At 35.6% G+C, this 27,407-nt stretch overlaps 1 protein-coding gene across 3 annotated transcripts in view; it reads left to right on the top strand.

Moving 5' to 3' along the window:
- The first annotated feature begins 297 nt into the window (after positions 1-297).
- Positions 298-27,407, top strand: part of LOC121730298 — a 61,623-nt gene continuing 34,513 nt past the window's right edge. For 2 of the 3 annotated variants that reach the window (XR_006036090.1, XM_042119283.1), the window contains exon 1: positions 16,466-16,656. The gene's annotated coding sequence lies outside the window, so the exon portion shown is untranslated. Of the gene's footprint in view, positions 473-2,954; positions 2,961-16,465; positions 16,657-27,407 lie in introns of those variants that run through there. The other variant, XM_042119285.1, reaches the window with a different exon arrangement.

The following is a 27,407-nucleotide window of genomic DNA, read 5'->3' as shown; positions in this document are numbered from 1 at the left end:
ACTTCCAAATTCGAGAGTTGCTTTGTTTTCTTTAAATAATACCAATTTCTTACCTTGAAATAAAGAAAGTATGTTTTAAATAAAATAGTAATCATGTTATTAAAAATCTGACGAATATGAATCCGTCATCGCACTGCGACTTTCTCTGAAAAAAATTTTTATCTCTAAAATATAGTCTGTGCACTATTTAGACATTGACATCTCTATATTCTGTGAAAAATGAAGAAAAAAAATCAATTGTCAAATGTCAACAAAGTACAAACACAAACGCAAATCTACAAATTTATACTAGTAATCTGTGGATTAGTCAAAAGTCAGAAAGAAACGTGAAAACAACAAAATCGCGTAAAAATAAAAAAGTTCCACTTTAATCATTATTGTTGTAAGCATAGTTTACTGTCGTGAAAGTGAAAAGTAAAGTTGAACCTATCCAGTTGTGATCTGCAAACAATTTTCTTTGTGTGTCTTCTAAGTTCTAAGACGGTGTTGGTATGTACCTGTTTATAAAATTTTCTTTAGTTTCTTACAAGAATGAAACAGAAATCAAACTCTCTTTTATTCAGAATGATGAATGATTGTGAATGCACGTATAACTGTTTCCTCTTTGACAGCAATAAAAGCGGCAGTATTATCATCATCATACTATCTGAACTGAACCATTCTATTTCTGACTTACTCCGGAATTTGTGTAGCTATCACTGGGGCTACTCCAAAATATTATTCACTCTGGCCTGTGTTAATTTTTCAAGTAAGGACTAAGGACATACAGTAAATAATCCGACCAAAATCTGACATGTTGCACACATCATATCAGAATATTGAGAGAAAAATTGTCAGACTTTGATACTGTCTATGCTGGTGCCTTTAGTATGAAAATGTTGCAGTAAGTATAAATATATCCTATTTAATCTGCACAATAAACATGCAAATACTAGCTTGTCTGTCTTGCACTCTTGTTTCACTAAAAGAATTAATTACTTTAGTTGTTGTATTAATTTCATTGATTGGAAATTCTAGTGTTTTAGGGTTTAAAGGTTTGAACTCATATTTTCCTTTCATGTGGTCTCCTTTTTATCTATACCACTAATATAAAAATTATATAACATGAAAATTGCTCCAGTAGTTAGTGAGATAAGCCCTTACAAATAATTTTCCACATTTTCCTCTGTTACTTTGCTCCTATTAGTCTTAGAGTGATAATATAGCCTTCCTCGATAAATGACTGATTTTTCATATTGGACCTACTGAGATTAGCACGTTCAAACAAACAAACTCTTCAGCTTTATAATATTAGTATAGATGTAACACTGCATAACGTAATAATAAACTAAGAAGACATATTTTAGGGGAAATGTATTGCTCCATTAATTAGGAACATTACCACTAATTTTGGTGAGGTATCATGCCTTTTACCTTTAATCTCATATTCTCAAGCTGCAAAGCACCTGAGTATCAAACTGAGATTCCGGATACGAAAATTCGTTCTAGGTGTGATAGCTCATAAGTCATAACTAAAAATTTTTGCTAAAATATTTTGATGCAAAAAGTTTCAAATTTAATATGTAGTACTATTTTAATATGTATTTGTGGTTAAAACCCATAGGTAAATGGCTTGAGCATTACATTTTTGCCTTGACCGACAATGTGTGAGTTTTGAGCGCCAAATTATGCTTGCATAATGTGTGCTATTCTTCTAACCTTTGTCATTTGGTTTGAAACTCACTGGTTTTTAGGGTTCTGTAGCCAAATGGCAAAAAAACGGAACCCTTTAAATAGATTCGTCATGTATGTCAGTCTGTCTGTCTGTCTGTCTGTCCGTCCGTCCGTCTGTATGTCACAGCTACTTCTCTGCAACTATAAGGATGGATTGCACCAGAGGAATAGTTATAGTTAAGGTTGTCGTCAAATATGGCGTCCATTATGAACTATACTATTGAAACTTGGTAAGTAGATGTAGTCTGTGAACCGCATTAAGATTTTGATACAAAAATGGAAAAATTATTAATAGGGGTCCCTATAGGTACAACTGAAACAAAAAATGTTTTTTTCATCTAACCTATGCGTGTGGGATAACTATTTATGGATAGGTCTTCAAAAATCATATTGAGTTTCTAATATTTTTTTTTTCTAACCTGAATAGTTTGCGAGAGATACCCTTCCAAAGTGGTAAATCTCGCTTTCACGCCAAAACTACGGAACCGATTGTAATGAAATTTTGTACACAGATAGTCTAAAGCCTGAGAAAGGACATAGGCTACTTTTTAACTGGAAAAAGGGGTTGTAAGGGGGTGAAAATGCGTAAATTTGTTCAAATTAAGTTAGTTCCAAAAATTAATAACAGATGGCGATAAGAGTCGTCTACATCGCGCTATCGCTTGCTCTTACGTGTTTCTATAAGAGGTGGTACCATCTCAATTCTCAAGTTACATTTTTCGATTCTTTAGATTGTTTTACACGCTTAAATTACATAACTCCCTACTCAGTACTTTATCTATGCAGTGACGTAACCTTAAACCTTTCAATGATAAATAATAAATTATAGTTTATGGGTAATGTTGTGTAATGGGGGACTTAATAAGCTTAAATATTTGGCATAAATAAGATATTTTGATGAGATGAGAATTTAAAATAATGAAATATTATGTGCACACTGCACAGCGGTTTTTGGGTATTTTGATTTAAGGTATACAACGAGGATTAGTGAAATTTCATGTTTTTATTTTCACTAGAACTTTGACCAGAAGTAATTATAAGCATTTAAACATTTTTTGTAGCTTTGTTACGTTCCTTACCAAGGTTCCTGACAGCTTATAATTTTAATTTAAACTATTTACTACTAAAAAAAGAGTAATAAAGAATGATACTTTCAAAATTTTATTTCGACTAGAATTCAGCGAAAATAAATGCAGGAAAAAATATTTTTACACAAAAATGTTTAAATTATGATTTCGAAGGTCCTGGTCAGCTTCGTTTTTGATAAATAATAATAATAATAATAAAAATAAGTAGTTTAGATCACAAATTCGAACGATTTGTTATTTTACAAAAGCAACGATTTGATTTTGAATTTGCCACTTTAATTCCACAGGCGCTTTGATGGATAAAAATTTAATGACATAAGTCAAATCTGTGTGTCAGAGGCTGATTGTCTATCATAGAGTATGTTCACAAATATATCCCAGTATTCTGGCCGTACAATAGTACAGCGCCGTAATTTGACGTCTTGAGCAATGGTCAGTAGACTGAGTTTTATTTCGGAACCTAGTCAACATTTTTGGTTTACAAATACTACAATATTGCTTTGTAACCTAAATTATATGGCGAGAGACTATCTAATAAGATGCTATTTGATAATTTACATTCGCTAAACGATCATTATTACGTTTTTGGTAGGTTTTAAAGTCATAAAATGTAAACATTACAGCTTAGTCAGAAAACAATGTACAGAGTACTGCAACAGAGAGTTATCTATGTGTCAAAACTTTGTAAAATGATATTAATATGTTATTTTATCGCACATGTCCAATCCTTAGCAATAGAAAGAATTATCACATCTTAGCACTGGAGTACTGAAATCTGCACAAGAAATCGCAAAAACATAGTGCTATTATCATGCGGATAGATCTAGATCTATAGATACCTACACCATGATTTTGGTGCACCTCGGGAGGAAATAACTAAGGATTCTTTACAGAAAATATATTGTGATCGAAATGAAATGCCCTAAAACCTTATTTGATTTTGAACGAAAATCGCGACGACATTTAGAAGTAAATAGTAAAGAGCATTTATACAATTATTAATTCTTTACTCACAACAATTTGATGCAATATACAGGAACCGTAAATTTTTTCGGGATAAAAAGTATCCTTTCTAGTTTCTTCACCAAATTTCATAAAAAATGGTTCAGCATGAATCAAAATCAAAGATGACAGACAGACTATTCTAATATAAGTATAGATTATTATTAAAGTTGAAATATAATAAGGTACATATTTCCTAAATATTTCAAACACCTACCGCTTGTCATTATTGAATTATTGATGTCAAACAAAAAAGGTCTAAAATCGCGTTTTTGTTTTGAATATTCCAGCCCTCTTAAATATTCATTTTAGCTTGTTTCTATTTGTTGTTATGGTAACAACAAGAATACGTATTCTTTAAAATTTCAGTTCGCTAGCTACCGCGTTACTTGATATTGTTACGTGCTATCCACTGACTCATCTACCAGTGGCTATTTATATGGGCCGAGACGAGTTCCAGAACGTACGAGAATTTCCTTCCATTCCTTTCTAGAATGTACCCGATTCCCGTAAATAAGTGTGGAATATTTCTGAAAGCCTAACGCCATCTAGTATCGAATAGGGGTTTTATGTTGTTTGAGAGTATAATATCCCCCGATAAGTTACATCGGTTTGACGCTAGATGGCATTATATGTCGTAAGTTCGTAACAATATACACCCTGGAGACAGACGGATAGATAGCAAAGCGAAGACTTCCCGGGCCAAGGGTCTCTTTTGGGAACAGATTCCTGAAAATGACAAAGAAAATATGAATATGATTTGCATATAACTATAATGAATATTATAATCTAATTAAAAACTTGTCAAGCGGGTCAAAAACGTTACCTTGCTGCAAGTAGAGTTTTAGTTTTTGAACTTTTGGAGGGTGTTATATAGATTCCAGGTGATGCTGCAGCGTCAGATACAAGTGATTGTCATGATGAAATTATTGTAGCTAAGAACTTTTGAATCTACTTTACCGAATTTTAAATCGACTTCGGTATCAATACTTTGGGGTACGTATATTATATTATCATTTTCACTGTGAAAGTAGCAGTGCTAAAAGAGTTACTTTTGGGTTCCATGTTTCTATGGAAAATACGCCAATATGATAAATAATATAGTATTTCTTTATAACTATTTTATGGCAAATTCATAATGTTGGCGTATTTTCCATGCACAAGCATATATTTATGCAATGAACTATACAGGGTGTAACAAAACTAAGTGATAATAATTTAGAGTGTGTACATGTTCCTTGTAGAGAGTTCTCTGTGAAAGTAGCAGCGCTGAAAGACCAATTTTTTTTCACTTTTGTATGGGCGAGCGCCCCAGCGTCACAAGTTTCTCCATACAAATGTGAAAAAAATTGGTCTTTCAGCGCTACTACTTTCACAGTGAACTCTCTACAAGGAATACATACACACCCTAAAGTATTATTACTTAGTTTTGTTACACTTTGTATACTTGTATAGGTATGGGTAATGTTTTATTTTGTTATACATTGTATATGTATTATTTAGAGGAAATACATTTTTTATGTTCGTGAGTACTGAGTACAGAACAAACATCATACTTAAATACCTAATACATACCTACGTTCGTCGCCAATCGCCACATTCGTAAAGAATTAACGATTTTCGTACAGAGATGTTAAGAAATATATTTATTATACAAAGGGTTTTATTTTAACTACTACTAAATAGAATATATGTATATAATATACTCGTACAAAGAGCTACACGCATTAGGCTTTGTTGCTTTATCGAAAACACTAGCTCGCACGGCCGCGCCAGCGTCCCTGACCGCTTTTCATTGATGCATGATGAAAACTAGGTTAAAAGTACATTACGAAAGTCATCAGGGAAATACGAAAAACGATAGGGGATTTCCCGATTTTTTTTAAAGAAAAATCCGGGATATCTTACAGGCATAATATTGAAAATTATTATACTAGACGACGACGTCCGAAACTTTGTTGCGCCAAGATTCGTTTATTACGTAGAAACCGTATCCATACTAATATTTCGTGGATATAAGACGTATCCATACTAATATTATAAATGCGAAAGAGTGTCTGTCTGTCCGTCTGTCTGTCTGTCCGTCTGTCTGTCTGTCCGTCTGTCTGTCTGTCTGTTACCTCTTCACGCCCAAACCGCTGAACCGATTTGGCTGAAATTTGGCATGGAGCTACCAGTGGCGAAGGGTGAATATTTTCAGAAGGGAAGCCGGAGTAAAAAATCTACTTACCAAAACGCTCAGCACTGATGTTCAACAATGTTTCAAGTTTGATAATGATGCCTTTGAAAAATGCCTTCTGAGTTAAGTTGTATGCTTGACGGCACATGCGGTCACAATAGACATAACAACCAGTAGTTCGACTGCTAAGAAACGGACAGGTTTCAATATCTGTCAAATTCGTCGGGTTTCACTAGGATTATAAATGGAATGTGCCTCGCGCTGGCTGATATAATTTATTTTTAAATATTTAAAATAAAGATTTCAAAATTGGATTCTGACAATTTTAATCGCGTGTGCCAAAACACAAACAACAATACGACCAAAGAGGAACACGTCCAGCGAATATGTCATAGTTTTAAATTCGTAGGTAACAAGTTAACAACCCTAGCGACGATTTTCGTCATAATACGTCAAATTTAAAAATTTCAACATCAGTTCTAAGTCGGCATACTCTATAGTTCCGTCTACTCTGATACGGTCATTCAAAACTAAGTTTGGAAAACGAAGTTTCCTTCGACAGCAAATAATCTGTCAGACAACAGTCTCAGCTGTACGAGTCACAATTAACCATAGACTTAATAATTAACAAATCACAATACAAATTAATTTAAATTCACGACACTGCACTCTTCTTAACGTTAAAACAAATAACATTCGACATTCGACAACACGAAACTAACAAGTTGTTTACAAACACTCATCCGCCATTTGACTCTGAATAACAATTTACAATTTTACTTCATGACTCATCTTTCTCGCTCGCACTTGTGCGTTGCTAATTAACCTTTCTCCGTAATAACTCGCCGAGTATCGGCTTATTTCCGAGTATATTGGTGCGTGGTAGAACGAGACAGAACATGACGATCAGTTCACAGGAATGAAAAGGACAGATGCTTACTATGAAATATCGTTGTATGAAGAAATAACCCGCTAATTTATCGGCTTCTATCGGAGATTGCCTGCACGTTGCATTGCCTATATAAATTTGTAGGCGATTAATTAACGCCCCCACCCTAGGCGATATCGTAATATATAGCCTATGTGTTGACCCGACCTCTAAGTAATATCCGTGCAAAATTTGAAGTAAATCCATTAAGTACTTTCTGAGTTTATCCCGGACATACATACAGACAAACTGACAAAAATTCTAAAAACTATATTTTTGCCTTCTATATCGATTGTAGATCACGTCGCAAGTATTATGTTTCAAAAATTTTCAATGTACAGAATTGACTTTCCTACGATTTTATTATATGTATAATAGATAATATTACATTCATGATTGTGCACCTATCTGCTATCCATATCCAATCTCTCTCCGTAGGGCTGCTGGAAGAGAGACACAAAGGATCTGCTTATTAGAAATAAGCAGATCCTTTGTGTCGTCTTTCTGTGTAAATTATTGTTTTGTTAATATTTCTTGTGCACAATAAATCATTATTATAAATAAATACATATAAGTATATTATGTCCTTTCCCGGCACTCAAAGTATCGCCATACCTCAGCAAAATCGGTTCAGTGATAATTGGGCGTGAAGAGGTAACAGAAAGACACATTCCCGCATTTATAATATTAGTATGGATTTGCGCCGATCTTGTTCGCGAGCGTAGCGCAAGTTGCAACGTATTGTCCGCCGTATAAATGCGAAAGAATAGAAACAATATACTGTACTCGGCGAAACATGGCGGTAGCGGTCATTGACTTCTTGTCAAAAACTTGTCATTTTCTATACAAACCGTGATTGACAATGAAGTGTCAGATGTTCGGTGTTCCTAGTCGGGCTAGTCCATTGTCAATCGCGGTTTATCATTTACTCCCTGTCAAAAAAACTTGTCATTTTCTATATTTAAATATAGAAAATGACAAGTTTTTTCAACAAGACAGGGAGTAAATGACCGCCACCGCCATGTTTCGCCGAGTACAGTATAGTTAAGAGGATACACCAGGGGCTAGAGAAATAAAAAAAAAGGACGTGAAATATCTATAGCTGTCTCCCTTACCTCAAGCCTATACCGCAGAACGCGATAGAGACAACTGCAGAAAATCCAGAAAATCAACGATTCGTTGTCCCCTGATTCCTTCTCCAAAACTTAACCGATTTAAGTACTTTTTTCATTAAAGATTAAAAAAAGGCTTGAGCTGTGTTCCTATGTTTTGCTTTTTTTGTATAATCTAGTCAAATCTGTTTTCTGGACGTGAACACAGCGAAAAATCTGGCAATTTTTTTGGGTTTTTGAACGTTCATATCTTTTTCAATAATTAAATTATGAAAAAAAAGAAAACATAGGGACATTGTATTAGTGGCCGTAGATATTCAGGAAAAAAATTATAACTCTACATTATCCAGGGAGGAAACAGGGGACAACGTTTGTATGGGAAAAAGGGCGGTGTGGACTCCTCTTAATGTTAACCCGTCCCCAAAGTCTGTTAACAGACTTTGGGGACGGGTTTCCTTTGCCAATCTGTCACTTGGCCTACTCTTCCGTAGAAAGATATGGTGGCCATGCCAAGGCCTATGTTTCCTTGATGTTATTAATTGGCGTCATACCAAGAATATTTTTTTAAATACATAGTAAGTACTGTGAAGTATTACATTGAATTAAGCTGTAAACCGTCACGAAAAAAGCGCTATTAAAAACTTTAACGTGTCCATGTTAAAACTCTCCAAAGCTTGGCAGGATTTAATTAAAATTGCGTTGTATAAAATTTCGAACATCTCTTTGAAGTTTGACAATTTTTTTCGTTTAAAAATTACTGAGCTATTCTTAGTTTAATTGCGACGCTGCGATCATTAGTTTACCATTTTAATGAAAATATATTTTATCTTATCATTTATCTCATCATCATTTATAATATTATGTATTAGTAATAGTATGAAAGTATGGATTTAATCAATAAGGAGCTCTCAGAATCCTACTTCCTACTATCCTACTAATATTATAAAGGCGAAAGTTTGTTTGGATGTATAGATGTATGGATGTGTGGATGTATGGATGTTTGTTACTCTTTCACGCAAAAACTACTGATCGTATTTTAATGAAACTTTACAATAATATAGCTTATACATCAGAGTAACACATAGGCTACAATTTTAACCGACTTTCAAAATGGGGGAGGTGTTATGTTCGTTTTCTTTATTCAACGATTACTCCGCCGTTTGTTAACCGATTTTTAAAATTTTTCTTTTGCTATATAGGGTATCATCCCAATTTGGTATTATATTCACAAAAGTGGTGATCTGATGAAGGATCCATAAGTAATCGAGGGAACTCGTCAAAATTTATAGGGAAACATGTGGTGACTTCGGTTTCGTGAAAAGTATTCTAAGCATATAATGCTACCAACAAGTAAGATTTTGCACCAAGGTATACCTGGTATACCGTGGTTCGGAAGGTGCTGAGAGAACTCCTGATTCTTTATAGATACAAGTTTGGGAGTTTTGGCGTTGTTTTAAGAACGGAAACGCGGAATTTAATATTGCAGTGAAAGATGTCTGTCCTATATTCTTTATTCTATTAATGTCGAAGTTTAATGCGACCTAATTGGGTAATTAGTCCATATTATGAACTACTTTCATAACTCGTATGGACTCTAGTGAGAGTAAGTTATAATTAGTAAACTAAGACGTTCCGCGCGGCTTCGCCCGCGTTAATTAGGAACTTAACGGAAACCGTACATTTTCCCGCAAAAAAAATAGCCTGTCTCTTCACGTGGTCCTCTTTATATCTGTGCCAAATAACATAAAAATTGCTCCAGTGGTTCGGGAGTTCGTTTTTTTTTCACATTTTCCTCTGTTTCTATGTTTCTATTTAGTCTTAGCGTGAATAGCCTTCCTCGATAAATGAGCTATCTAACACTGAAATATTTTTTTTAAATCGGACCAGTAGGTGAATCTCTATTCTCTCTCTACTACTAACTAGCTCCGCTTCTCAAAGTCTGTTGTCTGACTGTCTGTATGTTATGTAACTTTTACAATGTGCCAAACAAAACAAGCAGGCCTATGGTTACGTACTGTGTAATTATAAACCAAAGACCATCATTCGCACCAGCAATCACGGGTGACGGGACAATTTGAAAAGGCGAAAGGACAGACCACTTGTCTGACACTAGGATTTTCCATTGCCAGTTCGTACCAAATACCAATCGTTTCGCGATGGATCGAAACGATCGATCGCAATTCGCAAATGATTAGGTCTTGATTACACCTACCGAGAGAGTGGCTTTTGGCCAATCACATTATCTGTATTGTCTCCACTCGGTAGGTATAACAAAACCCTGAGGGTTGATCTAAGATTTCACGCGGATTTTTTTTTTCACCACGGAAGTTTATTGTTTAGTGATTATAAGATTACAGTTAGAACATTAGAATGTAAATTGGTCTACACCACGTGAGCCAATTATAAACGCTAGTTTCGACTACGGTCAGGATACGGTATTGGTTGCGTTATTGTCTTCCGGTCAGCGGGGTGTCTGATTATTGATAGATTAGTCATCAAACGGTTCCGCATGTTCTTTGTGCTCATCATCAAAACCTTGCCTTAAGCCCGCTGTACATTGGTCCAATGCTGGGCCAACGCATTGGACCAGTGCATGGAGCAAACGTGTAGAGCAGGGGTCACCAAATGGCGGACCGCGGTCCGCATCCGGACCGCCGACCCATTGTGTGCGGACCGAGCATGTTCGAAGATGATCTTCGTTTATCTTTGGACTTCAACACCTCCAGGATTTAATGTCAATATCTATGGCTTGCACCAATATTTCACTCCAAACTTCAGAGAGATAATTAGCTACAAAAAAATAAAAGCTACAAATAAATACTTAGTTCTAGTGCTAAGTACAAAAAAGAGACATCTCAGGGCGATCGACAAAGGGGTGGGAGCTCACACACACGCTGATTATATTTTTGGTGTACCTCTAAATATTTTTATTTTCCTGTATATATGGTATGTACCTAGAACATCTAGGAAAGACTAGAAGACAAAAAGTTTGCGACTGGTGTAGAGTACGGAATGTCGCTCCCAACTTATGGCCAAGTAGGCTCTATAGTCTATAGGCTCTACACGTTGCCCCAATTCGCTGGCTCAATGCGTATGCCCAATGTGTATAGCGGGCTTTAGGTCGTATATTTCAATTCCTCATCAAAATCTTGACTCTAGTTAGGTACAGTTCCTAGGATCCGAACCAAAAGTCACAAAACTGAATATTAAATGTCGGTATATGTGACACACTTTGACTATAGTATATCTGCAATGACCAAGGATTCTCTATCCAAATGACATTGGAGCGAAGGTTGGTGTCGTGACTCGTGAATTTCCCAGTTTCAACAAAAACAATGGCTTATATGACGCGTGTATTATGACAGATGAAGGTCAGGAAGGCTCAAGGTCACCTAAATATTGCAAATGTATTGAAATGTGTACCGAAGGTACACTTTTTTAGTAGTATTGTGGAGCATGTTTTTGACGGAGTTACTTTTCCTTAGTTTTTATTATTCGTAGCTATTAACTATCAAAAATGCAAATTAAATGTCAAGAGAAGGAATTGCAGACTGTCATTGCTTTCAAAAATGTTCTGGGAATTTCAAATCTGATACTTTTTGAAACATTGATCAGACGAAAATTAAGTAATCTGTGATCATTTTGATTTGACATGCGATTTGTTTATTTTCGTTCATTTGTCAGAATTCCGAATTTCAATTTTTCAGACGATATCGAATCCTAAATTCTTCTTCATTATAGAAATGAAATTGATTATAATATACATTTTTTGAAAATAAAACGAGTACTGCAAATAAACAGTTTATTTGCATAATCGACGTATTTCTTACGAATTTTTATTAAAACTTCATAATAAATGTGTTTACGTAGTTTCAAAGGGAAAATGTAGATTCACATAAAAAATCATTGAATTCATAAGTTAATTCACCCACAATTACCGACTAGTTGACACAGCTTTTGACAAACCTTTAATCTATGTTCACGGCTTGACAAGCGTTTCGGAAACCCAAAATGGCGGTTGACATATCATTCTCGAGTCAAATTAAACAGCTACCGTCAACTGGTCGCGCTGATCAAATTAAACTAACTAACCGTGCTTCTAGCAACCCAATTTTTACTTGACAAGAGATTTAACAGGCGATTAGTTAATTTTAGTGTTGATCAGCCTTTCAGAAACCGGGTGTAACTGCCGCACTCACAAACGAATATTAATTAAGTACTTAACTGTTGTTAAATGAAAAATTTTGACATAAACCCCTTAGGCAACCATTACACGGTAGGTTTTGCTGCCAGTTTTACCACAGTCATGAGTCATGACTGTGATTGTTGAATAACCTACCGTGTAATGCAGTGACTGATAGTTGTATGAAGTTGATTGACGAAAATCTGGATATCTTGATTTTTGCTTCATGCAACCATCAGTCACGAATTTTGAGCACGAGTGTTGTCCCATCTGACAAAATAGGAAAAAATTAGAAACGTATACCTTAGAAAATTTTAGCTTTGACTCACAAAAAACTGAAGAGAATTGCGTGACTGTCTAATAACATTCGTCAGTCCATCAGTCAAACATAATTAGTGATTGACGGAATTGACTGTCGCTTGCATGAGCGTGTAATGGATGCCATACATTATCTGTCAAACTCTTCATCAAATTGAAGTTTTTCTACCTTAGATTAAGTGCCGCAAAGATAGTAGGCATCAGGAAGACATTCTGAAAAAAATTGATTCAAATTTACTCAGAAATAAATGATTTTTTTTTTATATCGGTGTTGTTATTTACATGGCAAAGTGAGTATAATAATAATTACTTAATTAGTAATACAGTACAGTGCATACTGCTTGTTAATGTGTTAACTGTTTCACAAGCACGCTTGTTAATTAAAGTGTAATCTAAATCACTGTGACTGCTGTGATTTATTTGATTTGCCACTAAGATTGGCATGCCATTCTTATGTAATGTGCTAAGTCGCAAAAGTTGCTGGAAACTTTCAAACAAAAAACTATTTTTAACACCCGACCAAAAAGGGGGGTGTTATAAGTTTGACGTGTCTGTCTGTCGGTCTATCTGTCTGTCTGTATGTCTGTCTGTCTGTGGCATCGTAGCATCCAAACGGGTGGACCGATTTTGATCTAGTTTTTTATTGTTGTTAAGGAAATGTTTATATCCTGCCAGAAAACACACACAGACGGACAAATGAACAATCAACGAGATCTCGTTTTGTACAAAACATAAAATGATGTTGATACTGGAACTGTAAGCTATTTTCAACTTTGCAATGAGGCTTTCAGCTTGGAACGGTTGCGTTGCTAGTTGAGAGTTTCATGTGCCTGCTTAACTTTACATCGATACCTTGTTCAAAACAATGCTTTGTGATGTATATTTTACCTCGATAGTTCTTTAAAATATTTATAAGCGTCTATTCAAAATTAAGCTACTCGTGTGAATTTTGCTTGATAGTAACCGAAATGCCACATGTACCAAGGACCCGGAATAACGGTTGGATAAATTTTTAACAGGGATGGGCTGTTACTAAATGGACCATAAATCCATTTTCGTAGGTCTCAAAATCGAAATAATTTGGTGTCCTATACATGATTAGCCATAAATCTTCTGACCTTGACCCCTCACAGTCAAGGCTTACAACTCTCCCAATTAACTACCATTGGTCACGGTTTGCGACATTCACACAAAAACGATATTACCTCCATTTTCTTTCGCTAAAATCTCGTTATCTGTTAGTTTCTTACAATATAAAAATGTTCGGCGTGGCTGGTTGGTGCTGGTTATGGACAAAAAAAACTTCACCTCATCTATGTGGTATACTTGGTCAGGCCGAATCCCACTGTAGACATTTCAGACGTCAAGTGGTTACAAGATGTCAAATTGATCTCAGAAACCTCGATGTAGCGGTCAACGATTGTGTGCTACAACGATCTATTTGCTCCGCTACACCATCAGTCTCCATCGTGTAAAACCTGAGGCGGCACATTTTATTAGGAATCTCATTAATTTTGATTTTGCTCCTTTATGTCAAAAAAATATTTAATAACTATTTATAATTGTTTTTACTTCTAGCTTTATGGGTCATGAACCCTTAATTAGGGACAGAGATTGTACGACAATCCCAACTTGAGCTGAGTAGTTCGTGTTGTTCGTCTCTTGCGGCGCTGAAGGCTGACGCAAAGATCCTATCAACTCGTGTGAAGACTGGAGAACCATTCTTCTTGGGGACTAATTGACCTTAAACAGTATAGCGTCATCACTTTTGAAATGACAAAAGATTTGTATGAAAACCAAACAAATCGCTGTCTTAAGCCTGAGCTGGTAGAGCTAAAATGCTGAAAATGCTGAAATGACCTTCTACCTCTTTCGTTCTTATTTGCGAAAGAGAAGGCATGATATTGAAACTAATGATAAAATATATATTTTTAGGACATCAAATTTTTATGGTGATAAAATATGCTTAGTCAATGATGTAATTGTTATTTTAAAAGCTAAACAACTTGCTACTCTACTTCCTTAACCGGGTCTATAATAATAATTATACTATAGACCTATTTTTCGAATAATCATTTGTATCTGAATGACGGAAAATAATTTTACTCTGTACAATACGGTTTTTCACGAGATCGTGCGGACAAATTCAAAGAAATCCTTCTGAACAGTTCGAAAGTCTATTTTATTCACAGCATGATCGATGCGAATTAAATAAATTGCTTTACCAAAGATACTTTTTATGGGCTTTTTTGTTCAAAAATATATTTTCGATTTCAATTCATCGACATTGTACAGTGCAGTTCCTGAAGTGAAAAATTAATAATACTCAATATTGGCTGGCTCAATATTGTCTTGCAGTAGCAAGACAATATTGAACCTACTGCAAGACGATATTATTGAGACTCACACTTTATGAGGTGGCTATTTTTAACCGCATTGTAAGTTTCAAAACTGCATTCGCTGCCTTGTTCCAGTGATCGACTTTCGATTGGTCATAATATTTAAATGACAATTAAAAATATTATGTCAGTTATTGAAGTTATATAAACTAGGAAATAAGGTGCAAGTGAGACGAATTCGCTAAACTCGGGACATTACTCAACCATGCAACACCTAGGTCGATTAAAATCATATCAATCTTAAGTCTAATTATTATGGTGTTGAAAAACCGTTTGTTACGTATATTACAGATGTTGGGCAAGTAAAGCAACAGGTAGAAATTGGGATTTTGGAGATTATTTGTAAATCGTAAGTCATTAAGCTTACACTTAACTCAATCCTTTGGAAACAGGATATGTGTAAAGCAGTTTTTAACTTTTTTCTTGTCAATTGTGTCAAAGGACTGTTCTTCTTGCAAATCAAAACTCTTGAAACTCCTTTGGAAAGTCGGATGGACAGACCGTTGGCAGTTCAGACATAATTCCCAGGCCACGGTCAGGAAGTAAGATAATTCCGACGTGCCCTGGATGCTTGATCAATGTGACAGTCTTTCTCTTTTATGCACCGACGTTCTTGTGCTCAGTGAAAGTCAACCTTTTGTCAAACACAATTTCAAGCTCAAAGAGTCAAACTGTCATCACTCATTGTGACGACGAAGTTCGGGGACAAAAAAAATAAAGGAATCGAAATAGCGTTGATTTCTTGAACATCAATCACAATATCATAAAATAATTGTGAAGTGACGATGAAACATTTTTTCTCACTTTAACCTGTTCCATATCGCACAAAGGTTAGTTTAGTGTTTGAATTTTAGTCCACTATTTTCAAGTATCGCTTTATGCCTACTTTTGTTTAACCCATACACTTTCAAAAAATATATTTTTTCTGAATATAATTCTAATTTTTCGCGCTTGTCTGCGCGTCCGATATATTCTAGACATTGTCCGTGTTATCTTCTGCATGGCAATGAATGTCATTAATTTGCAACATGTCATTGATATAGTAGGTGATAGAACAAAGCCTTGTAGGACACATCGATAAATGTATTATCTGAGTATTTACCGTCTACAGCTTGCGTTATATACTTCTGGCTGCTAAGTTTTAAGAAATTATGCTAGTAGGTAAACTACCATAATTTCTCAGGAGCCCTTTTTAAACCGCTTTATGTAAAACACGATTGAAAGGTTTCGCTATGTGACTTGTCCATTGTCCACCCTTCTCCCTAGTATCAATTGACTGTGCTCAAATTGAGTCGAAAAAAGCAGAGTAACACTTACTGCAGAACCCTGGTTTTTAGGTACTGCTGTAAGAAGTCCCAAGGCTATTATGATCATGTGCACCTAAGCCGCCAAAATATTAAAAACTATTTTAACTATTCATTCCTTACGGCTAGCGAATGAAAGTGATACTTTTTTACTTTTATTAGTCCGCGAAATGAAAACAACGTCGTTATATTTCGCAGAGAAGCGGACGTCACACAGTGTGGACTGTTCACTGTGGACGGTTTCGCGGTCATTCAGTCGGTGTTGGCGCCCAAACGCGGCGCTCGTGTGTTGTGTTTCCTAAAAATATAAATAAAAAACATATCGTCGAAATAAGTATTACGGCGTCCCGGATTGTTTGTGATTGTGTGAAACTCTTAACTGGATCTAGTATTGTGTTGATTTTGAAAAGGGAGTCCTCGGGTTTAACAGGTTTGTCTAGTTCTATTTTTGAATTCCTCCGCAGCCTCTAGGGCTTTTAAACTTATGTACCTTGAATCGCCAAAGCTACATACCAGCAAGTTTAACTTTTGATACTTTTTTTTTATTTGTTTTTATTGGCACAAAATATATTCTGTTTTTAGGGTTCCGTACTCAAAGGGTAAAAACGGGACCCTATTACTTACTAAGACTTCGATATCTGTCCGTCTGTCTATCTCCAGACTGTATCTCAAGAACGGTGATAGCTAGAAGGTTTAAAATTTTCACAAATTATGTGTTTCTGTTGCCACTGTAACAACAAATACTAAAATCAAAATAAATTAAGTATTTAAGGACTCCCATACATTTACAACAACGTGATTTTTTGGCCTTTTTGGCTCTAATCCACAAAGGCTACTCGTAGCTAGAAATATTTAGAAAATACTTAATAATTGTATTTGTACTTTAATCATTTACTAGGTAGTTGACGGTATTCGATAAAACACGAATAAAATGACATTTTCTAAAAATGATTCTTAGCTAGATCGATTTATTGCCCCCGAAACCCCTTATGTACTAAATTCGTGCGTCAGTCCAACTGGATGATTATTAATTGATGTCACATAGAACCACGAACAACAAGGATGTAAATATTATGGTAATAGTTAAACTCGTGCAGAATATTCAAACACCTCGCTAATCCCTAATGAGAGTCACTCCTTTTACTCCTCACACGGAAGATTAATTTACATTTTATGAGTAACAGTACATAAATACTTGTCTCTTTTTAAAGTTAAAGCTATTTCATAGGGAGAAGAGATATGCGTGTTTGGGACTTTTTAATTATACATCGTTTTTTATTAAAAAAATCCACATAGTCCTGCAGTTTCGGACAGAAATATTGAAAGTAAATTCAGTATTAATATTTGAGAAATTCCGAGGAATGTTCGGAATCTTCCTCCTGCAAGTTTCCGCCATCGTTCCACGAGAAAAATATCCTCTGCCTGACTACCACCTTGATGAGTGGCAGTCTTCCAGCGTGCTTTATTCGCGTTACTCTCTACCAACACTCCGTCACGAACGTCAGTAACACTCCGGGACGAACTGTCGCTAGCAGTACTTCCGCACCAATATAACCTGCAACCTTCAAGAAAAGAGCGTAGTCTTTCATAAGCCTCTTAACGTGACGCCGCGTTAAAGTAAAAAATCGTTTTGGATATGTTTTAGATCGCTTGTTTTAAACAAGAAATGGAACAGCAAGAAATGGAAAGGGCGTAAGCGACAAAATGGTTGTTGTCGCGTAATTTAAATACCATAAATATATTTCATATAAGCTATGGGCAAACTAATCTAAGTACAAATTTTGAAAGCTTAAATCACTCTCCTCTGTTGGCAATTAAATTAGAATCCCTGTTTTTATAGAGATCTTTTTGATTGATTATTCTGTTATAAAAGTTGACCAATAGTGTTATGTTATGGGTAATTCAAAGATGAAGACATGATGAATACTGACAATGAACATAAATTTTTTAGCTTTAGTCATTGTTGAGAAAAATCGATATCGCTACAGCCAAATTATCAAGGCGTCACCTTAAGAGCCCATATGACCCTAACTTGACTACATACTTTAACCTAGATCTCAAAATCTGTAAGGTCTAGAAAACTGATTTTTTGACACAAGTAACTTCAGTTCATAAAGATTAAATGCTCAAGACGAAAACACGATTACTCCAAAAATGCTCGATAGTTTCTTTTTTACAAAAAACCTTGTTTTAGACACATTTTTGCTTGGATCTTCGAAGTTTGCTGTCTTTTCTTTAATATTTTTTAATATCTAAAAAGGTATTGATAAAACCTAAATTTGCTCAAAACACTTTTTTCATAATCATATATATGTAGTATATATGATTATGAAATATATATATGTATATATATATATTTCGTCTTTTATTCAAGTAAAACCAACTCGGCGATGATTCCGCGCCGTCCTTTTTCACCTGGCATATGAAAGACGGGCGTGAGTGTGAAGAGAGAAGGACGATGTATGATTTTTAGAATCAGGTGAGCTCTTAAGTCGACTAGATACGACATCATTTAAGGTCGCAACTCGTAGATCTATCATATTGAAAAGTTGAATATTATTGTCAAGTGTGTATTGTCTTGCGTGTAAGGCCTAGCGCGCACCACGACTTTATGCAACGCGATTATTTTATCGCAGAAATACAACGTAGTATGACAGTGCGCGCACATGCGAGTAAATAATCGCAGCGATTTTAAAATTGTGATTTGTCATATTTTGCTGCGACTGCTCGCGACGCGATTGTCCCGAAAATAAAATGCAGAATATGAAATTGTGCGGTACCGCGCGCACTGCGATAATAAAATCGCACACTCGGGCCGACCGGCACTTCATTTGTATTTCATCTGTCCACAGATTAATACATAATATTATCATCTGTCCAACAATAAACATCGTAGTGGTTTATATTATACTCTTTATTAAGTATGTTGGATTGTCGGCGCCTGTATCTCCAATGAAGTGACCTTCTCTAAACGATACGAAGATAGACGTGGAACATTTGATAATCGCAGTACAAGAAAGACCGACAGCATATAAATAAGTCTATGAGAAAGACCACAATTATGTTTTTATTCTATAATAGCCAAAGAATTTTTTGGGATACATCCGAATTCCGTTCATGGTATTTCTGATAAAAGAAACCTTTGATAATTGTATCCGCTGTAAAAGGATGAGTCCAGTATTGACGAATTTTCTTTTTTTTAATTCTGATCCTCCGAAGTAGTAAATAAAGACAAGCAACTTGTACGAAATCCATGGTGAAAGTGAGCAAAGATCACTATTTATTTATCGCAGTGCGCGCACCGTACTCTCTGCGATTTTTTGCAGCGCGATTTTGAAATCGTGTCGCAAAAATTAAAATCGTGGTGCGCGCTAGCCCTAATAAGAATTTTATCTCTACCCCATGTAGACGTCCAAAAAGTGTTAATTTTTAACCAATTTGGATTTTTTAAAAATCATTATCATTTTTTAAAATATACGAAGGAACTAAGAAGTGAGATGCGTTGGTCTTTTATATCTTATTTATCGCTTATTAAACAAACTGGTAATAATATTGACCTTTAGTAACCCTGACCTGAGTAAGGCGAATGATTCACATATTATTATGGTGTTATCCCCAAGATTGCGATCCAGATGAGATGAGACTTAAAGAATTTTTTGATATGGCATACTTCCTGTGATGTTGATTTTTCAAAGAGCCTGGGTAGATAAAAGTAATACGCATGAGAAAGTCAACTATGGTACACAGTTTGAATAAATTGGAAATTGTCTGCTAGTTTTGCATTAGGTAATTAGAAACTGAAGATAATAATGCCTATTATATTGTATCATAAAAAGTTTAATGCGTCTAAATAATATGCCAAGCCCGCGAAAGAATATTAAAATCGCATTTATTGGCAATTTGCATCATCTCGTAGCGAAAGTCCCTAACGACTTGAAAAAATTATGCTTTTATTTTGTTTCTTGGAACTTGTAGGTAGCTGAAGTAGTTATAAGGTTTTTATAAGAATCTTGGGTATGACTTTAAATATTTGGAATATCTGAATTTTGAAGGCGTTCCGGCGTTACTAGGGATTTTTTTAGGGTTCCGTAGTCAATAACGAACAATTATAGTTTCGGTCTGTCCGTCCGTCTGTCCGTCTGTCTGTCCGTCTGTCTGTCCATCTGTCTGTCTGTCTGTATTTGGCATGAATGCACATATTAATGATGCCAAAAAAATGGTACATTAAATCTAATTTTTTTTGTGGTACCTTCCTACATATCAAGTGGGGATGATTTTTTTTTCGCGTCCACCCCATCGTGTGGGGTGTCGTTAGATAAGTTTTTTTTTAAATCTTAGGAGTATTCATAGATCATTTTCCGATTTAGGGATCCGTTTATGAAATATTAAGTTTTAAAGTGGTAAATATTGTTAGAGTCTAATGTCCCCCCCCCCCCCTTCTAGCAGCTAAACGGTGGCTTCTGGAAATGTGAAAAAAATCACGGGAGTAGGTAATATGCTGAATTTAAAAGGAAAACTATTACGGCTAAGAAGACTTCATAAATTATTGAGTAATAGTCGATCAACTAAAAAAATGTATTCGGCAATGTATAAAGGAACTTTTCGTTCAAATTCCTTTAAAAGTAACTGAGATGATGTTGTTAGTAGTGTATAACACGTAATATAAAGGTACATTCATAGACCATACAAAAAATTTAAAAAACTTTAATTTATTGCGCGTGGCCCGACATGCACTTGGCCGGTTTTCTAGGGTAAACGTCGCCCTTTTAGGACTTAGGTAGGCAGTAGGTAGTGGAAGCTGCGTTGTTGGTAAATCAGTGTTGGATTTGAATAACTATGTATGAGAAGATTTTCAAATACTTACTAAAGTTTAAACGGATAATCAAGGCACAAAACTTCACAATTTTTATGTAATTCTATTCGTACCTGTAATAGTCGTTCCTGGGAATCTTATTTCCCAGGAACTTTACGTCATTAGAATACTGAATGATGAGCCCGCAACTCCGTGGGAACCGCATATTTTTCCGGGATAAAAAGTATCCTATATCCTTTCCCGGGACTCAAAGTATCTCCATACAAAATTTCAGCACGAACAGTTCAGCGGTTTGGGCGTGAAGAGATAATAAGCAGACCAGACCCACTTTCGCATTTATAATATTAGTAAAGTATAAAAAAAATTATATATCTTTCGCTACCGACAAAATCTAAGCCAGTGCGTGGCTTAAGAGGATACCACAGCGGCTAGAGAAATGAAAAAAAAGTACGTGTAATATCTATAGCTGTCTCCCTTACCTCAAGCCTATACCGCAGAACGCGATAGAGACAACTGCAGAAAATCCAGAAAATCAACGATTCGTTGTCCCCTGATTCCTTCTCCAAAACTTAACCGATTTAAGTACTTTTTTCATAAAAGATTAAAAAAAGGCTTGAGCTGTGTTCCTATGTTTTGCTTTTTTGTATAATCTATCCAAATCTGTTTTCTGGACGTTTGAACACAGTGGAAAATCTGGCCATTTTTTTGGGTTTTTGAACGTTTATATCTTATTTAATAATTAAATTATGAAAAAAAGAAAACATAGGGACATTGTATTAGTGGCCGTAGATATTCAGGAAAAAAATTATAACTCTACTAGCATTATCCAGGGAGGAAACAGGGGACAACGTTTGTATGGAAAAAATGGCGGTGTGGAATCCTCTTAAGGATTTTTGCGCAGTTATACGTCATCCCCATCTGTTGCATGTGAAAAGTACAAGGTTGAACGTAAACTGAAATCGATAGGGCTATTTGTTTTCCCTTACTCCATTTGTTGACAAGAACTTTCCTATACCGTTAGAGACCAAAACATTTGGACACGTAATTTTTTTAACCTTATTTTGTTTGCGTTGGGATGAAGTGGATAACTAACATTTTGCTATTTTTTTTTCCTTATAATTTGAACAAACCTTGTAACTTACATTACTTCATCATCTGGCTTCTCTTCGTCTATTTGGCAATTTATAAAATACACATTTTTTTCGATTTCAATTCATTTTCCCAATCTTAGAGCCTCCAAATGTTTTATTTCCATTTAAGCTTCATAAAGAATTTGGTGATGCCACATAGAAAGTTCTCCAACGTAACACTTCGGTACAGTTTTAATCGAATATTTGCGTGTCACGAGAATTTTGAAATTGCTTGCCTTATGCTCCAAACATTGGGTTTAAAGCTGAGAAGATTCGAGCGTTTCTCGTTTATTGTGGGCTTTCTTGGAAGACATTGGTTGCTAGAAGTAACAGCCAAGAAATGGTATTCCTGGCGAAAATAATGGGTTGTCATGAGTTGGTCTTGCCGCTCTCAGAAATATTTAATGATGAAACTTCAATTGAGTGAAGAGTTTGACAGATATATAATATAATATATGGGGCTGTCAAAATCTTTATTTAATTACAGATAAGTTATTAATATTCGTGTCTGAGTGCGGCAGTTAGATCGCATACGATAACTGTAATAAACAAAAAGTTGGAAAATATTGATTGCAACAATGATATAATAATAAAAAACTCAAAGCAGATATGTTACTACCGCGCGCGTTGTGAAGCTTCAAATACGACCCAATTGGGTCGTCTTTTATTTAGTCTGTCTCTTTTATGTAAATGGCATTTCGTATCTTTTGTTTCACTTATCTGTCAAATTTGTCAATGTTGTTCGGAAGAGATTTAGCCCGGCCGCACATTGTCCGAATTCTGATCAGAAACAGTTGAATTTCGCCGGACCGCCACCCCGCACACTATCCGAAATATCCTTCCGGCGAGCTCACTCGGCTCAGTACAAAATGTAAGAGACAGCGCGGATGTTCAACTGTTTCTGATCAGAAATTTCGGACAATGTGCGGCCGGGCTTAAGCCGGAAAATAGTATGAACGTAACAGATCTGTATAAGTAGAATATCATTGGATTGCTACCAATATTTAAAAAAAAACTTATTCCTGTCTGAGACTAGTCTTATGTATAGTGGAGGTTCAAGAGTCGACCTCTAATCCTGTTCGTGGAGTTGAATGAACTGTAATATCTATTGGGACCTGGAAAGCTGCTTAGAGGCTCTTTGCTACTGGCAACCTTATTTCTTCATCGCTTTGAGAATTAAGGATATTGTGTTTGTACCCTTGGGCAAATATGATCTTCGTATTTTCGGGAAATTCCCTTTTTTTTTGGGGTTTGTCAATTGGTAGAGGTTGTTTCTGACATAATTTCGTGATATTAAGAAGTACTCCTACAGAACCTTAAAAATTAATTCCGGTAAAAAAATTGGAAAAAACGGCCAGTTGCAACTTTGCTCTTGCGAAGTTTTCGTATCATCAAAAAGTTTTTTTTTTGCATAAATAAAGGTTTAAGATCCGGAAAATTACTTGAAATAAAAAAAACTAAATTTTATATGTAACCAGATATATTATTACCCGGATTATGAGTAGGTAAGTTACAAGGATTGTACAAATTATAAGGGAAAAAAATGAGTAATTATTGTCTTTATGTTATAAAATATTAGTTATCTGGTTCTTCCACACACGTCCTTGATTGTCTGCAATCGATATATTTATTTTTAAAACAGGACATTCGTTCAGATTTTTTTTTCGTCGGCACCAGCTTACTATAATGCAAATGGTGTCAACATTGTTGTGGTAGAATACTGATGTTGTTCATTTAACCATTTTTGGTACAAATTGCGAAACCGTTAGCCATGCTCCCATTTGGCAATCGTAAAAATGTACAGCATTAATATTTTGATAACAAAATGTATAAAGCTCACATTTCATTGTATAATAATGGTTTGCATTGTTTCAATATTATAATGTAGGTCGACGCAAAACTGGGGGCATGGTAGAGCTGCCGCCAAGACGAGCCAAGCGCGAGGGTACAACGCTATTTAGGGTTCCGTTGTCAAATGGCAAAAACGGAACCCTTTAAGATTCTGTTTCGGAACTGCTCTTCGAAATATTTTAATGGTGGCCAAATATAAGATAAGTTGCTAGTAATGTTCTTCGAAGTAATGAATTTGGTTTAGATTTTGCACCTAAATCGTAAGTCAAAAGACGGTAAATTACGCATTTATAGGTAATTCAGATGCAGCTACTGAAGTCTTAAGGCGTAAATAAGCGCTGTAATCACGGAACAAGAAGCGTAAAATTATAGCGCCAATCAGTAAAACTATAGTGTGTAAATTCAGAAAAAAAATGTCTGATAAACGGGTACCGGTGAGATGGGCGCACGCACTGCGGTCGCCTCGGGCCGTTTGCCATCGCCACCGCCAACGGAACGTCAACGACAAAAATCCATACTTGGCATACTATAAATAGGAAAGTATGTCTGTCTGTTTGTTACCTCTTCACGCCCAAACCACCGAACCAATTTTGTGGAAATTGAGTATGGAAACACTTTGAATTCCGGGAAAGGACATAGGATACTTTTATTCCAGAAAAATGTATGGTTCCCCCGTGATATAATTATGAATTTAGGCGCAACGGGGTTGCAGGCATCATCTAGTTCTAGTCTAATATGAAACCACTTTATGACCTAGACTTGGTTTCATTTTCTACCGACATGGGTTTAGCGACCCATGCCACCGCTGCTTTGTAGTGGCATAGAGCAAAATAAACTCATATACAAGTTGAACTAAGTGATAATACTTTAGGGTATGTATGTGTTCCTTGTAGAGAGTTCACTGTGAAAGTAGTAGCGCTGAAAGACCCATTTTTTTCACTTTTGTATGGGGCACCTCGTGACGTTGGGGCGCTTGCCCATACAAAAGTGAAAAAAATTTGGTCTTTCAGCGCTGCTTTCACAGTGAACTCTCTACAAGGGACACATACACACTCTAAAGTATTATCACTTAGTTTTGTTACACCCTGTATACTAGGTATTTTATTTGAATTTCTGTCGACGTCCCGGTGACGCGGACGGCTCACGGCGGCAGTGGACAGACGGACTCTCACGGTCTATTAAAACGTAATTGTGAATACGCAATGCGTCCAGCGGGGCTAAAATGGTCGCTTTGAAGAATCATGACATGAATCATAATATGATTCATATTTCTAAAATCGCAAAATGCAACTCTGCTTGCAATTCATTTCTGTATTTCTGTACTGATTTGACATTTGTCAGTTTGACAGTTATTACTGTCAAACTTACAATTACAATTTACAATTCATTTGCTGAATTGATTGAGAGGGATTGCTAAATGTGACCATTTTAGCCCCGCTGTTCACATTGTCGTTTATTAGTTTTAGGACGACACGGCATTGCCCAAGTCAACTGGTCCGAGAAGCATGTGCAACATTTATAAATTCCTAGACTGAAGCGATCGCTATTTCCTGTCTGTCAGTTAAATTCATTCCAATCCATGCTAATGTCTGTCTGTCTATCTGTAACCTCTTCACGCCCAAACCGCTGAACGTATATGGCTGAAAGGTACGGAGATACTTTGAGTCCCGGGAAAGGATATAGCCAGGATACTTTTATGTGATTAAAAAAGTTAATGTGATATTTATGTTCAATTAAATAATTATACACTTTCCTTGTACTTATTCCACTTTATTTTATTAGATTTATTACAAAATTATTAAGTATATACACGACCGGTTTCGAAAAAGTCATCATCAGTAGCCTTAGCACGGTAACCAGTGGAAATGCGAAAGTATAGACAAACTGTGGAGATATGGTGGAGATAAACTTAAGGTGTCGTTCCAAACTTTTTTCGTTCCGAAAAATTCAATTAAAATGCCACTTTATGACAGACTATAGTCACAAACTGTGAAGATAAACTTAAGGTGCCGTTCCTATCTTTTTTCGTTCCGAAAAATTTAATTCAAATGCCACTTTATGACAGAATATAGTCCTAAAAATTCAAATAACATCTTACTTTACGACATATACTATAGTCTGTCATAAAGTGGCATTTTAATTGAATTTTTGTCGGTCGCGATTAGCCGCGGTAAAGATCGGACCGGCACCTTAAGTTTATGTCCGCAGTTTGTCTATACTTTCGCATTTCTACTTTTCGCCGTGCTAGCACTACTGGTGTAACAAATCTATTAAAATAAATTGATATAAGTGCAAGGAAAGTGTATAAATAATTAACATGAATTACCACCAAGAAGTGATAGTACATTCAATATTATTTGCTATTTATGTGTGTAAAAAGACCTGTATCTCTCCTCACATATTTCTCTTTTCTTTAGAAAAAACTTCATGATATTATAAGCATTATCTTTAAGGATACTTAACAATTTTTATTAAGAAACTGTTTTTGTTGCTTTCAATTCGGTCCAAGCACGTAGTCTAGTTAACCTTGGCTATTGAAATGTCTTGAAAGGGAAATGATTTTATGGGCTTGAATTTATTCAGAACAACGTAAACTTTTAAGTGACTGGGATTTTTTCAAAATTATAACACTTATGACATTTTTCACCATTTACTGATAAGTACCGGATAGGCTTTCCGCAACTTATCTGACAGATAGAGTATGGAGTATCTGTCAGATAAGTTGTGGATCGCCTATTCGGAACTTATCAGTAGGTAAGTGGTGAAACAGGCCCTTAGTTTTCAAGTTAATTCTTATGCGGCATTTTTTTTCAATACTGGTATTCCTTTTAATATTGGCTTGTCATGTAGTACGAAGTTCTTTGTCTTTAAGCAACTAATCGTTTAAAAGCACTTTGAATCGTGACCAATTCACAAGATTACTTTGCGCCATTGTTTCCTTCAAATGTTCCTACTTAATTATTGCTTAAAGATTTTGCGACATTTGACGACGAAATAGCTTTTTATCTTGAAAAACTATGTACTATGTAGCCCTTATCATATTCGTGACATTATCACCAAGTTTTATGCGAATTTTGGAAAGTTTTATTCTGTTATTGTTGCCATTGATCATTGTATTGACGACATTTATGGGAATTTAGGAAAGTTTCCTAAATTCTCTTACAGTTTTAGTACCCGATTGTTTAAAAAATTGCAAACAATCGCCTCGTCTAACGGCAGCATTGTCATGTTCCTTTGATACTAAACTCCATTTCCTCGGTAGGGGTCATCCATAAAGTATATCACACCAAAAGGGCGGTGAGGGGGTCGACGTAGTGTGACACGGTGTGACAAGGACCGGGACGTCCCACGTGTTCCTAAGTTTTGTGACATCACAATTTAAAATTA

This window comes from Aricia agestis, chromosome 9 (assembly GCF_905147365.1).
Source record: "Aricia agestis chromosome 9, ilAriAges1.1, whole genome shotgun sequence".
Lineage (NCBI taxonomy): Eukaryota > Metazoa > Arthropoda > Insecta > Lepidoptera > Lycaenidae > Aricia > Aricia agestis.
This window is presented reverse-complemented; position numbering and strand designations above follow the sequence as displayed.